At 46.9% G+C, this 15,315-nt stretch overlaps 1 pseudogene; it reads left to right on the forward strand.

Moving 5' to 3' along the window:
- Window positions 1–12,993: 12,993 nt before the first annotated feature.
- Window positions 12,994–13,091, forward strand: LOC144690240 (U2 spliceosomal RNA; annotated as a pseudogene).
- Window positions 13,092–15,315: the final 2,224 nt, after the last annotated feature.

The following is a 15,315-nucleotide window of genomic DNA, read 5'->3' on the forward strand; positions in this document are numbered from 1 at the left end:
GAGTCTGGATGTTACATAGTTGGTGGACTGTCAGGGTATTACTCAGTGCGTAGTGAGTCTGGATATTAAACAGCCTGTAGCCTGTATGGGTATTACACAGTCTGTAGAGAGTCTGGGTATCACACAGTCTGTAACCTGTCAGGGAATTATAAAGTCTGTAGCGAGTTTGGTTATTACACAGTTTGTAGCGAGTCTGGGTATTACACTGTCTGCAGTGAGTCTGGGTATTACACTGTCTGCAGTGAGTCTGGGTATTACACTGTCTGCAGTGAGTCTGGGTATTACACTGTCTGCAGTGAGTCTGGGTATTACACTGTCTGCAGTGAGTCTGGGTATTACACTGTCTGCAGTGAGTCTGGGTATTACACTGTCTGCAGTGAGTCTGGGTATTACACTGTCTGCAGTGAGTCTGGGTATTACACTGTCTGCAGTGAGTCTGGGTATTACACTGTCTGCAGTGAGTTTGGGTATTACACAGTCTGTAGCCTGGCTGGGTATTACACAGTCTGTAACGAGCCTTGATGTTACACATTCTGTAGCCTGTCTGGGTATTAAATAGTCCGTAGTGAGTTTGGATGTTACAGAGTTGGCAGCCTGTCTGGGTATTACACAATCTGTAGCAAATTTGGATATTACACAGTCTGTATCCTGTCTGGGTATTACACAGTGCGTAGTGAATCTGGATATTAAACAGCCCGTTGCCTCCCTGGGTATTACACAGCCTGTAGCGATTCTGGGTATTACGCAGTCTGTAACGAGCCTGGATGTTACACAGTCTGTAGCCTGCCTGGGTATTACACAGTCTGTAGCCTGTCTGGGTATTACACAGTCTGTAGCCTGCCTGGGTATTACACAGTCTGTAGCCTGTCTGGGTGTTACACATTCCGTAGCAAGTTTGGATATTACACAGTCTGTAGCCTGCCTGGGTATTACACAGTCTGTAGTGAGTCTGGGTGTTACACAGTCTGTAGTGAGTCTGGGTATTACACAGTCTGTAGTGAGTCTCGGTATTACACAGTCTTTAATCTGTCTGGGTATTACACAGTCTGTGGCATGTCTGGGTATTACAAAGTGTGTGGCCTGTCTAACTATTACTCAGCATGTTGCCTGTCTAAGTATTACACATTCTGTAGCCTGTCTGGGTATTACACAGTCTGTAGCGAGTCTGGATGTTACATAGTTGGTGGACTGTCAGGGTATTACTCAGTGCGTAGTGAGTCTGGATATTAAACAGCCTGTAGCCTGTATGGGTATTACACAGTCTGTAGCGAGTTTGGTTATTACACAGTCTGTAGCGAGTTTGGTTATTACACAGTCTGTAGCGAGTTTGGTTATTACACAGTCTGTAGCGCGTCTGGGTATTACACTGTCTGCAGTGTGTCTGGGTATTACACTGTCTGTAGCACGTCTGGGTATTACACTGTCTGCAGTGTGTCTGGGTATTACACCGTCTGTAGCGCGTCTGGGTATTACACTGTCTGCAGTGTGTCTGGGTATTACACTGTCTGCAGTGTGTCTGGGTATTACACTGTCTGTAGCGCGTCTGGGTATTACACTGTCTGCAGTGTGTTTGGGTATTACACTGTCTGCAGTGTGTTTGGGTATTACACTGTCTGCAGTGTGTCTGGGTATTACACTGTCTGTAGCCTGTCTGGATATTACCCATCCGTAGCTTGTCCGGGTATTACACAGTCTGTAACGAGCCTGGATGTTACAGTCTGTAGCCTGTCTGGGTATTACACAGTCTGTAGCCTGTCTAAGTATTACACAGTCTGTAGCCTGTCTGGGTGTTACACATTCCGTAGCAAGTTTGGATATTACACAGCTTGTAGCCTGCCTGGGTATTACACAGTCTGTAGTGAGTCTGGGTGTTACACAGTCTGTAGTGAGTCTGGGTATTACACAGTCTGTAGTGAGTCTCGGTATTACACAGTCTTTAATCTGTCTGGGTATTACACAGTCTGTGGCATGTCTGGGTATTACAAAGTGTGTGGCCTGTCTAACTATTACTCAGCGTGTTGCCTGTCTAAGTATTACACATTCTGTAGCCTGTCTGGGTATTAAACAGTCTGTAGCCTGCCTTGGTATTACACAGTCTGTAACTAGCCTGGATGTTACACAGTTTGTAGCCTGTCTCAGTATTCTTTAGCCTGTCTGGGAATTACACAATCTGTGGCGAGTCTGGGTATACATAGTATGTAGCCTGTCTGGGGATTAGACAGTGTGTAGTGATCCTGGGTGTTACACAGTCTGCAGTGAGTCTGGGTATTACACTGTCTGTAGCCTTTCAAAGAACTGCACATTTTGTAGACTGTTTGGGAACTACACAGTCTGCAATGAGTCTGGAAGTTACACAGCCTGTAGCCTGCCTAGGTATTACACATTCTGTACCCTGTCTGGGTATTACACAGTCTGTAGCCAGTCTGGATATCACACAGTCTGCGGCATGTCTGGGTATTACACAGTCTGTAGCGAGTCTGGGTATTACAAAGTCTGTTGCCTGTCTGGGTTTTATATAGTCTTTGGCAAGCCTATGTATTATACAGTCTGTAGTAGTCTGGATATTACACAGTCTGCAACGAGTCTGGAAGTTACACAGCCTGTAGCCTGTCTAAGTATTACACATTCTGTAGCCTGTCTGGGTATTACACAGTCTGTAGCCAGTCTGGATATCACACAGTCTGCGGCATGTCTGGGTATTACACAGTCTGTAGCGAGTCTGGGTATTACAAAGTCTGTTGCCTGTCTGGGTTTTATATAGTCTTTAGCAAGCCTATGTATTATACAGTCTGTAGTAGTCTGGATATTACACAGTCTGCAACGAGTCTGGAAGTTACACAGCCTGTAGCCTGTCTAAGTATTACACAGTCTGTAGCCAGTCTGGATATTACACAGTCTGCGGCATGTCTGGGTATTACACAGTCTGTAGTGAGTCTGGGTATTACACAGTCTGCAGTGAGTCTGGGTATTACACAGTCTTTAATCTGTCTGGGTATTACACAGTCTGTGGCATGTCTGGGTATTACATAGTGTGTGGCCTGTCTAACTATTACTCAGCGTGTTGCCTGTCTAAGTATTACACAGTCTGCAGCCTGTCGGGATGTTACACAGTCTGTAGCCTGTCTGGGTATTACCCAGTCTGTAGCCTGCCTTGGTATTACACAGCCTGTAACTAGCCTGGATGTTACACAGTATGTAGCCTGTCTCAGTGTTCTTTAGCCTGTCTGGGAATTACACATTCCGTAGCGAGGTTGGATGTTACACAATCAGCAGCCTGTCTGTGGATTACGCAGCCTGTAGTCAGTCTGAATATTACACAGTCAGTAGCCTGCATGGGTATTACACAGTCTGTAGTGAGTCTAGGTATTACACAATCTGTGTCGAGTCTGGGTATTACATAGTGTGTAGCCTGTCTGGCTATTACACAGTCTGTAGCCAGTCTGGATATTACACAGTCTGTGGCATGTCTGGGTATTACACAGTCTGTAGCAAGTTTGGGTGTTACACAGTCTGTTGCCTGTCTGGGTTTTACATAGTCATTAGCAAGCCTATGTATTATACAGTCTGCAGTAGTCTGGATATTACACAGTCTGTAGCCTGTCTAAGTATTACACATTCTGTAGCCTGTCTGGGTATTACACGTTCCATAGCAAGTTTGGATATTACACAGCTTGTAGCCTGCCTGGGTATTACACAGTCTGTAGTGAGTCTGGGTGTTACACAGTCTATAATGAGTCTGAGTATTACACAGTCTGTAGTGAGTCTGGGTGTTACAAAGTCTATAATGAGTCTGAGTATTACACGGTCTGCAGTGAGTCTGGGTATTACACAGTCTTTAATCTGTCTGGGTATTACACAGTCTGTGGCGTGTCTGGGTATTACATAGTGTGTGGCCTGTCTTACTATTACTCAGCGTGTCACCTGTCTAAGTATTACACAGTCCACAGCCTGTCGGGGTGTTACACAGTCTGTAGTGATCCTGGGTATTACCCAGTCTGTAGCCTGTCTGGGAATTACACAGTCTGTAGCCTGTCTGGGAATTACACAGTCTGTAGCCTTTCTGGGTATTACACAGTATGTAGCCCGTCTGGGTATTGCACAGCCTGTGTTCAAGTCTGGGTATTACACAGTCTGCAGTGAGTCTGGGTATTACACAGTCTGTAGCTTGTCTGGGTATTACTTAATTTGTATAGAGACTGGATGTGACACATTCTGTAGCCTGTCTGGGAATTAGCGAGTCCGTTGTGAGTCTGGATGTTACACAGTCGGTAGCCTGTCTGGGTTATAAACAGTCTGTAGCCAGTCTGGTCATTACACAGTCTGTAGCCTGTCTGGGTATTACACAGCTTGTAGCCTGTCTGGGTATTACACAGTCTGCAGTGAGTCTGGGTATGACACAGTCTGTGACAAGTCTGGTTATTACACAGTCCGTAGCGAGTCTGGGTTTCAAACAGTCTGTAGTGGGTCTGGGTATTGCACAGGCTGTAGCAAGTCTGGAAATCACGCAGTCTTTAACCTTTCTGGGTAGTACACAGTCTGCAGCCTGTCTGGGTATTACACTATCTGTAACGAGTCTGGATATCACACAATCTGTAGCCTGTCTGGGCATCACACAGTCTGAGGTGAGTCTTGGTATTACACAGTCTGTAGTGAGTTTGGACGGTACCCAGGCTGAAGTCTCTCTAAGTATTACACATTCTGTAGCCTGTTTGGGTATTAGACAGACTGTGGTGAGTCTGGATGTTACACAGTCTATACCCGTTCTGGTTATCAACGGTCTGTAGCCTGTCTGGGTATTACAGTCTGTAGGGAGTCTGGGTATTACACAGTCCGTAGCCTGTCTGGGTATTACACAGTCTGCAGTGTGTCGGGGTATTACACAGTCTATAGCGTGTCTGGGTATTAGGCAGTCTGTAGCGAGTCTGGGTACCACACAGTCTCTAGCGAGTCTTGTTAATACACAGTCTGTAGCCTGTCTGGGTATTACACAGTCTGTAGCGATTCTGGTTATTACACAGTCTGTCGTTAGTCTGGGTATTACACTGTCTGTAGTGAGTCTCGGCATTACACGTTCTGTAGTGAGTCTGGGTATTACACAGGCTGTAGCGAGTCTGGGTATTACACAGTCTGTAGCGAGCTTGGTTGTTACACAGTCTGTAGCCTGTCTGGGTATTACACAGGCTGTAGCGAGTCAGGTAATTACACAGTCTGTTGCCTGTCTGGGTATTACACAGTCTGTAGCGAGTCTGCGTATTACACAGCCTGTAGTGCGTCTGGGATTTACACAGTCTGTAGCGATTCTGGCCATTACACAATCTGTAGTGAGTCTGGGTATTACACAGACTCTAGCGAGTCTGACTGGGTATTCCACAGTCTGTAGTGAGTCTGGGTTTTAAACAGTCTGTAACCTTTCTGGGTATCACACAGTCTGTAGTGGGTCTGGATATTGCACAGACTGTAGCAAGTCTGGATATCATGCAATCTGTAACCTTTCTGGGTAGTACAGTCTGTAGCCTGTCTGGGTATTACACTATCTGTAGTGAGTCTGGGTATCACACAATCTGTAGCCTGCCTGGGCATCACACAGTCTGAGGTGGGTCTTGGTATTACACAGTCTGTAGTGAGTTTGGATGTTACACAGGCTGTAGTCTCCCTAAGTATTACACATTCTGTAGCGTGTTTGGGTATTAGACAGACTGTAGTGAGTCTGGATGTTACACAGTTGGTAGCCTGTCTGGGTATTATGCAGTCTGTAGCAGGTCTGTATGTTACACAGTCTATACCCTTTCTGGTTATCAATGGTCTGTAGCCTGTCTGGGTGTTACACAGTCTGTAGCGAGTCTGGTTATTACGCAGCCTGTAGCCTGTCTGGGTATTACTCAGGCTGTAGCGATCCTGGTCATTACACAGTCTATAGCGTGTCTGGGTATTAGGCAGTCTGTAGCGAGTCTGGGTACCACACAGTGTCTAGCGAGTCTTGTTATTACACAGTCTGTAGCCTGTCTGGGTATTAATCAGTCTGTAGTGATTCTGGTTATTACACAGTTTGTCGTGAGTCTGGGTATTACACTGTCTGTAGTGAGTCTCGGCATTACACGTTCTGTAGTGAGTCTGGGTATCACACAGTCTGTTGCAAGACTGGTTAGTACACAGCCTGTAGCGAGTCTCGGCATTACATATTCTGTAGCGAGTCTGGGTATTACACAGGCTGTAGTGAGTCTGAGTATTACACAGTCAGTAGCAAGCCTGGGCATTACACAGTCTGTAGCCTGTCTTGGTATTACACAGTCTGTAGCGAGCCTGGTTGTTACACAGTCTGTAGCCTGTCTGGGTATTACACAGGCTGTAGCGAGTCAGATTATTACACGGTCTGTTGCCTGTCTGGGTATTACACAGTCTGTAGCGAGTCTGCGTATTACACAGCCTGTAGTGCGTCTGGGATTTACACAGTCTGTAGCGATTCTGGCTATTACACAAACTGTAGTGAGTCTGGGTATTACACAGTCTGTGGCGAGTTTGGATATTACACAGTCTGTAACGATCCTGGGGATGACACAGTCTATAGTGAGTATGGGTATTACACAGACTCTAGCGAGTCTGGTTATTCTACAGTCTGTAGCCTGTCTGGGTATTAGACAGTCTGTAGCCTGACTGGGTATTCCACAGTCCGTAGTGAATCTGGGTTTTAAACAGTCTGTAGCCTTTCTGGGCATTATACAGTCTGTAGTGAGTCTGGGTATCACACAGTCTGTAGTGGGTCTGGGTATTGCACTTTCTGTACCGAGTCTCGATATCACGCAGTCTGTAGAATTTCTGGGTATTACACACTCTGTAGCCTGTCTGTGTATTGCACTATCTGCAGCGAGTCTGGATATCACGCAGTCTGTAGCCGGTCTGGGCATTATACAGTCTGAGGTGAGTCTTGGTATTATACAGTCTATAGTGAGTCTGGTTATCACACAGTCTGTAGCCTGCCTCAGTAATAAACAGTCTGTAGCCAGTCTGGTCATTACACAGACTGTAGCCTGTCTGGGTATTACACAGTCTGTAGCCAGTCTGGTCATTACACAGACTGTAGCCTGTCTGCGTATTACTCAGTCTGTAGCCTGCCTGGGTATTACACAGTATGTAGCCTGTCTGGGTATTACACAGTATGTAGCCTGTCTGGGTATTACACAGTCTGTAGCACATCTGCGTATTACTCAGTCTGTAGCCTGCCTGGGTATTATACAGTCTGTAGCGAGTCTGGATATCACACAGGTGTTAAATGAATACTTTGCATCGGTCTTTACCAAGGAAGAAGATGTTACCCAGGCCATGATTAAAGAGGAGGTAATTCAGACATGAGAAGTGTTTAAAATTGATATGGAGGGGGTACTGGATAGGCTGTCTGTGCTTAAAGTTGATAAGGCACCAGGACCGGATGAGATGCATCCAAGGTACTGAGGGAAGTGAGAGTGGAAATTGCAGAGACACTGGCCATAATTTTTCAGTCTTTTTGAGACTCGGGATGGTCCCAGAGGACTAGAGAATTTCAAATGTTACACCCTTGTTCAAAAAAGGGTGTAAGGATAAACCCAGCATCTACAGGTCAGTCAGCTTAACTTCAGTGCTGGAAAAACTTTGAGAAACAATAATTTGAGACAAAATTAATAGTCACATGGACAAATGTTGGTTAATCAAGGAAAGTCAGCAAGGATTTGTTAAGGGAAAACTGTTTAACTGACTTGCTGGGGTTTTTAGAAGAGGTAACGAAAAGGGTTGATGATGGCAAATCTGTTGATGTGGTGTACATGGACTTCCAAAAGGCATTTGATACAGTGCCTCACAACAGATTTGAGAGCAAAGTTATAGCTCATGAAATAAAAGGGACAGTGGCACCATGGATACAGAATTGGCTGAGTGACATGAAACAGAGAGTAGTGGCTAACAGATGTTTTTCGAGCTGGAGGACAGTTACTAGTGGAGTCCCCCAGGGGGCAATGTTGGGTTCCTTGCGTTTCCTGACAGATATTAATGACCTAGACCTTGGTGTACAGGGCACAATTTCAAACTTTGCGGAAGCATTGTGAACTGTGAGGAGGATAATGCAGAAATTCAAATTGGTGGAATGGGTGTCAGATGAAGTTTAATATCAAGAAATGTGAAGTGATTCATTTTGGTAGGAAGAACATGGAGAGACAATATAAAATAAAGGGTACAATTCTAAGCAGTACTCAGGAGCATATATGTGTATATATGTGCATAAGTCATTTGAAGTTGGCCAGACAGGTTGGGAGAGCAATTAATAAAGCACACAGTATCCTGGGCTTTATTAATAGGGGCATAGAGCACAAGGCAGGAGGTTATGTTTAAATTGTATAAAGCACTAATTCAGTGTCAGCTGGAGTATTGTGTCCAGTTCTGGGTGCCACACTTTAGGAAGGATGTGAAGGCATTGGAGAGAGTACAGAAAAGATTCACAAGAATGGTTGCAGGGATGAGGAACTTGAGTTATGAAGATAGATTAGAGAAGTTGGGATAAAAACAGAAAATGCCGGAAAGACTCAGCAGGTCTGGAAGCATCTGCGGAGAGAGAAACAGAGTTAATGTTTCGAGTCTGTGTGATTCTGAAGAAGAAGAGTCATATTGGACTCAAAATGTTAACTCTGTTTCTTTCTCCAAAGATGCTGCCAGACCTGCTGTGTTTTTCCAGCATTTTCTGTTTTTATTTCAGATTTCCAGCATCTGCAGTATTTTGCTTTCATCTTGGAGAAGTTGGGACTGTTTTCCTCGGAGAAGCGAAGGCTGAGAGGAGATTTGATAGAGGTATTCAAAATCATGAGGGGTCTGAACAGAGTAGATAGGGAGAAACTGTTCCCACTCATGAAAGGTTTGAAAAGGAGAGGGCACAGATTTAACGTAATTGGTAAAAGAGGCAAAAGCGATATAAGAAAAAACTTCTTAAATCAGCAAGTGGTTAGGGTTTGGAATGCACTTCCCCAGGGTGCAATGGAGGCAGATTCACTTGAAGCATTCAAAGGAAATAGACCTTTATCGAGAAAGGAAGAATGTGCAAGGTTACGGGGAGAAGGCAGGAGAATGGAACTAGGTGAATTGCTCATTAGGAGAGCCAGTGCAGACACGATGGGATGAATGACCTCCTTCTGCGATGTAACAATTCTGTGATTCTATGAATAACCACCCCAAACCCCTCGAGTGGATTCTAGTCTGTAACCCACTCTCGGGTATCTGTTATTCTATATCTAAACTGCACAAATACCTCAATTAGATTCCAAACTGCATCTCAATGCCAGATATCTGTTATTCTATATATAGCACAACTACTGACCGAGCTGGCTGAGTCCTAAAGGACATAGCTGCTAGACTGGGTCTGCGGCAGGTGGTGTGGGAACCAACAAGAGGGAAAAACATATTTGCCTTCGTCCTCACCACCCTGCCTGCCACAGATGCATCTGCCCATGACAGCATTGGTTGAAGTGACCACCGAACACTTCTTGTGGAGAAAAAGTCCTGTCTTCACATTGAGGATACCCTCCATCATGTTGTGTGGCAGTAGAAGGGTGAAAGTGTGGCAAGGCTCCTTAGGCAGCACCTTCCAAACCCATGACTGCTACCATCTAGAAGGATAATGGCAACAGATACAAGGGAACACCACCACCTGGAAGTTCCCCTCCAAGTCACTCACCACCTTGACTTGGAAATATATTGCCGTTCCTTCACTGTCGCTGGGTCAAAATCCTGGAACTCCCTTCCTAACAGCACTGTGGGTGTACCTACACCACATGGACTGCAGCGGTTCAAGAAGGCAGCTCACCACCACCTTCTCAAGGGAAATTAGAGATGGGCAGTAAATGCTGGCCCAGCCAGTGAAGCCCACATCCCCTGAATGAATAATTCTTAAAAAGTACCACCGTGCTAAATGGGATAGATTTTGAACAGATCAAGCAACTCAAGACGAGGCAGCTATGAGGCGCTGTGGGCCATCAGCAGCAGCAGAATTGTACTCGAACACAATCTGTAACCTCATGGCCCAGCATATCCCCCACTCTATCATTACCACCAAGCCAGGGATCAACCCTGGTTCAATGAAGAGTGCAGGAGGGCATGCCAGGAGCAGCATCAGGCATACCTAAAAACGAGGTCTCAACCTGGTGAAGCTATAAGACAGAAGTACTTGTGTGCCAAACAGCATAAGCAGTAAATGATAGTCAAGGCTAAGCGATCCCACAACCAATGGATCAGATCTAAGCTCTGCAGTCCTGCCACATCCTGTCGTGAATAGACAACTCACTGGAGGAGGAGGCTCCACAAATATCCCCTTTGTCAATGATGGAGAAGCCCAGCACATCAGTGCAAAAGATAAGGCTGAAGCATTTGCAGCAATCTTCAGCCAGAAGTGCCGAGTGGATGATTCATCTCGGTCTCCTCCGGAGGTCCCCAGCATCACAAATGCCAGGTCTTCAACCAGTTCGATTTGTGCCAGGTGATATCAAGAATCAGCTGAAGGCACTGGATAGTACAAAGGCTATGGGCCATGACAATATACCGGCAATAGTACTGAAGACTTGTGCTCCAGAACTTGCCACACCCCTATCCAAGCTGTTCCAGTACAGCTACAACACTGGCTTCTACCCGGCTCTGTGGAAAATCGCCCAGGTATGTTCTGTACATAAAAAGCAGGATAAATTCAACCCGGCCAATTACTGCCCCATCGGTCGGTCTACTCTCGATCATCAGTAAAGTAATGGAAGGGGTCATCAACAGTGCTATCAAGCGGCACTTGCTTAGCAATAACCTGCTCACTGGTGCTCAGTTTGGGTTCTGCCAGAGTCACTCAGCTCCTGACCTTATTGCAGGCTTATTCAAACATGAACAAAGGAGCTGAAAGCTGAACCCTAGAGGTGAGGTGAGAGTGACTGCCCTTGACTTCATGGCAGCAATTGACCGAGTGTGGCATCAAGGAACCCTAGCAAACTGAAGTCAATGGGAATCAGGGGAAAAGTTCTCCGCTGGTTGGAGTCATACCTAGCACAAAGGAAGACGCTTGTGGTTGTTGGAGGACAATCATATCAGTTCCAGGTCATCACTGCAGGAGTTCCTCAGGGTAGTGTCCTCGGCCCAACCATCTTCAGCTGCTTCATCAATGACCTTCCTTCCATCCTAAGGTGAGAAGTGGGGATGTTTGCAGATGATTGCACAATGTTCAGCACCATTTGTGATTCCTCAGATACTGAAGCTGACAAGTGGCCAGTAACATTCACGCCACACAAGTGCCAGGCAATGATCATCTCCAACAAGAGAGAACCTAACCATCACCCCTTGACATTCAATGGCATTACTATCACTAAATCCCCACTATCAACATCTTGGGGGTTACCATTGACCAGGAACTGAACTGGGCTAGCCATATAAATACTGTGGTTACAAGAGCAGGTCAGGAGCTAGGAATCGTGCAGCAAGAGGGGATCTTCCAGGTGGTGATGTTCCCATGTATTTGCTGCCCTCATCCTTCTAGGTGGTAGTGGTTGTGGGTTTGGAAGGTGCTGTCTAAGGAGGCTTGGTGAGTTCCTGCAGTGCGTCTTGTAGATGGTACACGCTGCAGCCACTGTGTGTCGGAGGTGGAGGATGTGAGTGTTTGTGGAAGGGCTGCCAATCAAGCGACTGTTTCTTGAGTGTTGTGGGAGCCGCACTCATCCAGGCAAGTGGAGAGTATTCCATCACACTCCTGACTTGTGTCTTGTAGATAGTGGACAGGCTTTGGGGAGTCAGGAGGTGAGTTACTCACCGCAGACTCTGACCTGCTCTTGTAGCCACAGTATTTATATGGCTGGCCCAGTTCCAAAGTCTGGTCAACGGAAACCCCCAGGATGTTGACAGTGGACGATTCAGTGACGTTAATGCCATTGAACGTCAAGGATGGTTGGATTGTCTCAGACTCCCCACCCTCCAACCAGCCAGCCCCTGGAACCCCTCGATTAGATTCCAGTCTGTACCTCACTTTTGAGTGTCTGTTATTCTATTTATAAACCATCATTGACTAAATGCTTAGATTCCTGCCTGTGAGTCATTCATAAATTTTCATTAATTCCCCTATTCCTCATTTAAGGAATATAATGACTAGGATTTCCTTGTTGTGGTTATTCTGCACAATCTATTCCGAGAAATGTATGTAAGTGGTTCCATTCTAACTTATTGATGGTAACATTACATTGCTGACCACAGACTGAGTGCTCCCGCGTCAACATTGTAGCAGCAGTGAGGATTTAACTATCTCCAAGCACCCTGTGCTACTCAGCCACCAAGTACCAGCACAGTCAGTTTGGGAGCTTGCACTGGGTGTGCTGCCTACCCCAAGCGAGCAGCCAGGATGGGGTGGTGGCAGTGGAGGTCACTGTTGACTGAGGTTGTAACTCTCGTTGGCTGCGGAGCTCTGTGATGGGAATTTGGGGGGTCTGGTGTGGAGGGGAAAGCTGCTATCTGAATATATAGGTTTCACATCAGCTCACTCGCTGCATGGTCATTGGGTTAACCCAAGCGCAGACCCTTCACACAGATCCTTCACAGAGTGCCAGTTCCTTTACTGAATAATTCTGTCTCATGATAAAGGCACTGCCTGTGAGGAGGTACCCTGCAGTGAATTTGGATGAGGCGGATCTTAATTCAAAGCTGTTTAAAATTCAGAGATGGTCCAAGGGGGCAAAGGTCCCATCATCCTGAGTTTGGTCTAAACCTGTTTACAAAAGTTCCTAAATTTGCATTTTAAGATCTGTCCTTTATCCACAGGAAATGTTACTTAACAAGTATTTCTTTATTGTTATGGTAATTCTCACCAAAACAGTGCTGCTGTTCTTTTATTCATTCATGGGATGTGGGTATTGCTGGCTAGGCCAGCATTTATTGCCCACCCCCAATTGTCAGCGCTGTTAGGGAGGGAGTTCCAGGATTTTGACCCAGCGACAGTGAAAGAACAGTGATATACTAAGAGGCATTTTGGCTTCTCGGTCTTTTGGCTAAGATCAAGTGTAGTATCTGTTCTTGTCAATTTCTTCTACATGTGCAGGCTTCAGTACCTAACATCAGGAGCTTTAGGGGGTGATGGCTGCAACCAGTAGAGCCCCAAACCAGGGAGTACGTAACACCGTTAGTGTGGTGGTGAAGAACAGCGAAGGAGGAACACCCATGGATCGTGCCTTCTTCATGAAGCAAGTCCTTTTGGAGTCGTGTGGATTTGAAACTGTGGAGATCTACTGCGTGCAGGACTTCCCCAGCGCTGGATACTTCGACGTGACCTTCAGGAGCGTGGCTGCCTGCGTCAAGTTCCTGAAGGTGTTCATGGAGAAGAGAGACCAGCCGGAGATGAGGATCCTAATGGTGGAACCACCCTTTGCTCTGCTGTTGCAACGGGACCGTGTGGTGACTCTGCACCTCTACAACCCCCATGTCCCTGTCGCCGACGTGTTCACCTTCCTCGCCAGGTACGTCGACAAGGTTGGGAGCCGCACCGAGGTTAGAGACGCCTTCAGGATTTGGACCAGCAAACGCCAGGTCAAGGTCACGTTCAAGACCGATGGTAAGGGAGCCATCATCCACCCTCCTTCCAGCTTCGCTATCGGGGGAAGCCGTGGCTACCTTGTCTACGCTGGGCAGCCCAAACTTTGTCGCTCAAGTGGCAAGTCTGGTCATGTGGCGGCCAACTGCAGCGCCGCCCTCTGCAAGAACTGCAAACAGGAAGGGCACTAGACAAAGGACTGCAAACAGACTAAGTGCTGCAACCTGTGTGGCGAGGCAGCTCACCTCTACAGGACCTGCCCCAAACGCTGCCTCGCTTATGCACAGGCAGTCAAAACCAATGAGGGTGAAGCAGATGAAATGGTCAATGTCACTGCTGCCAAGGACACTTGCAACCCTCCAACCACCGTGGCCTCCAGCGAGAACAATGGGACAAAGGAGGACACAGAGAGAGACAAGATGAAGGAAAAGTTTGAGGCAGCAGACAGCCAATCAACAGCACTGCCCCCTGAACCTCCCACTCCTCAGGAGAGCGAATCAATGGAGGAGGAGGAAGCAGCAGAAAATCAGCAGGGGGAGTGGCAGCTGGTGAAGAGAGCCAAAAGGAAGAAGGGGCTAAGAAGGGACCAAGCCACTTCCCAGACAAGTGGCAAGAGGCGTCTCCCATCCGACACGGATGACAAGGGCAGCTGCTCTTCGGACGAAGGAGGGCAATAGCGGCACCTACAGAAGAAGTGGCAAAGCTCTAGGGAGTTGGAGGACGAGACACCCGAGCTCCAGAACATTGGAGACAATGAGGAGACCAGCGCACCCCAACTTTGCCCACAACCCGAAGAGGCCAGTGCACCCCAGCCCCAGGAATCTGGGAGCAGTGAAGCGCTCAGCACACCCCAGCTCCGGGAAGCCAGGAGCAGCAACGCCCCAGAGGGGGAGAGGATCGGAGAGACTTCTCCAACAGAGAACAATTCAAGCCTCGCTCCTTGTACGAACCCCCAGACGCCAACTGAACGGAACATCTCCAAAGGGGTGGTCCAGGGCAGTTTCTCAGCTCATTCAAAGAGAGTCAATTTGTGAACACTCTGGGTATGCAGGAGCAGACCAAAGGTCTGGAACTCGCAAAGACAACAGGTTTGGTAAGCGACAAAATGCTTTAAAAATGAGGATTAAGATTGTATCCATAAATGTGTGTAGCATTAAATCTACTACGCGATGTGTTGCGACCTTGGATTACCTTGTAGTGTCATAGAGTCAAAGAGGTCTATAGCACCGAAAAAGGCCCTTCGGCCCATCGAGTCTGCGCCAGTCAAACAAATACCTAACTAGTCTAATCCCATTTTCCAGCACTAGGCCCATAGCCTTCTATGCCATGGCATCGCAAGTGCACATCCAAATACTTCTTAAATGTTATGAGGGTTTCTGCCTCTACCACCCTTCCAGGCAGTGAGCTCCAGATTCCCACCACCCTCTGGGTGAAAAAATTCTTCCTCACCTCCTGTCTAAACCTCCTGCCCCTTACCTTAAATCTATGGCCCCTGGTTATTGATCCCTCCACCAAGGGGAAAAGTTCCTTCCTGTCAACCCTATCTATGCCTCATAATTTTATACACCTCATTCATGTCCCCCCTCAATCTCCTCTGCTCCAGGGAAAATAACCCCAGTCTATCCAATCTCTCCTCATAACTAAAACTCTCCAGCCCAGGCAACATCCTGGTAAATCCCCTCTGCGCTCTCTCTAGTGCAATCACATCCTTCCTATAATGCAGATTCCAGAACTGCACGCAATACTCCAGCTGTGGCCTAACC

Source organism: Cetorhinus maximus, chromosome 14 (assembly GCF_964194155.1).
Source record: "Cetorhinus maximus chromosome 14, sCetMax3.hap1.1, whole genome shotgun sequence".
Classification (NCBI taxonomy): Eukaryota; Metazoa; Chordata; class Chondrichthyes; order Lamniformes; family Cetorhinidae; genus Cetorhinus; species Cetorhinus maximus.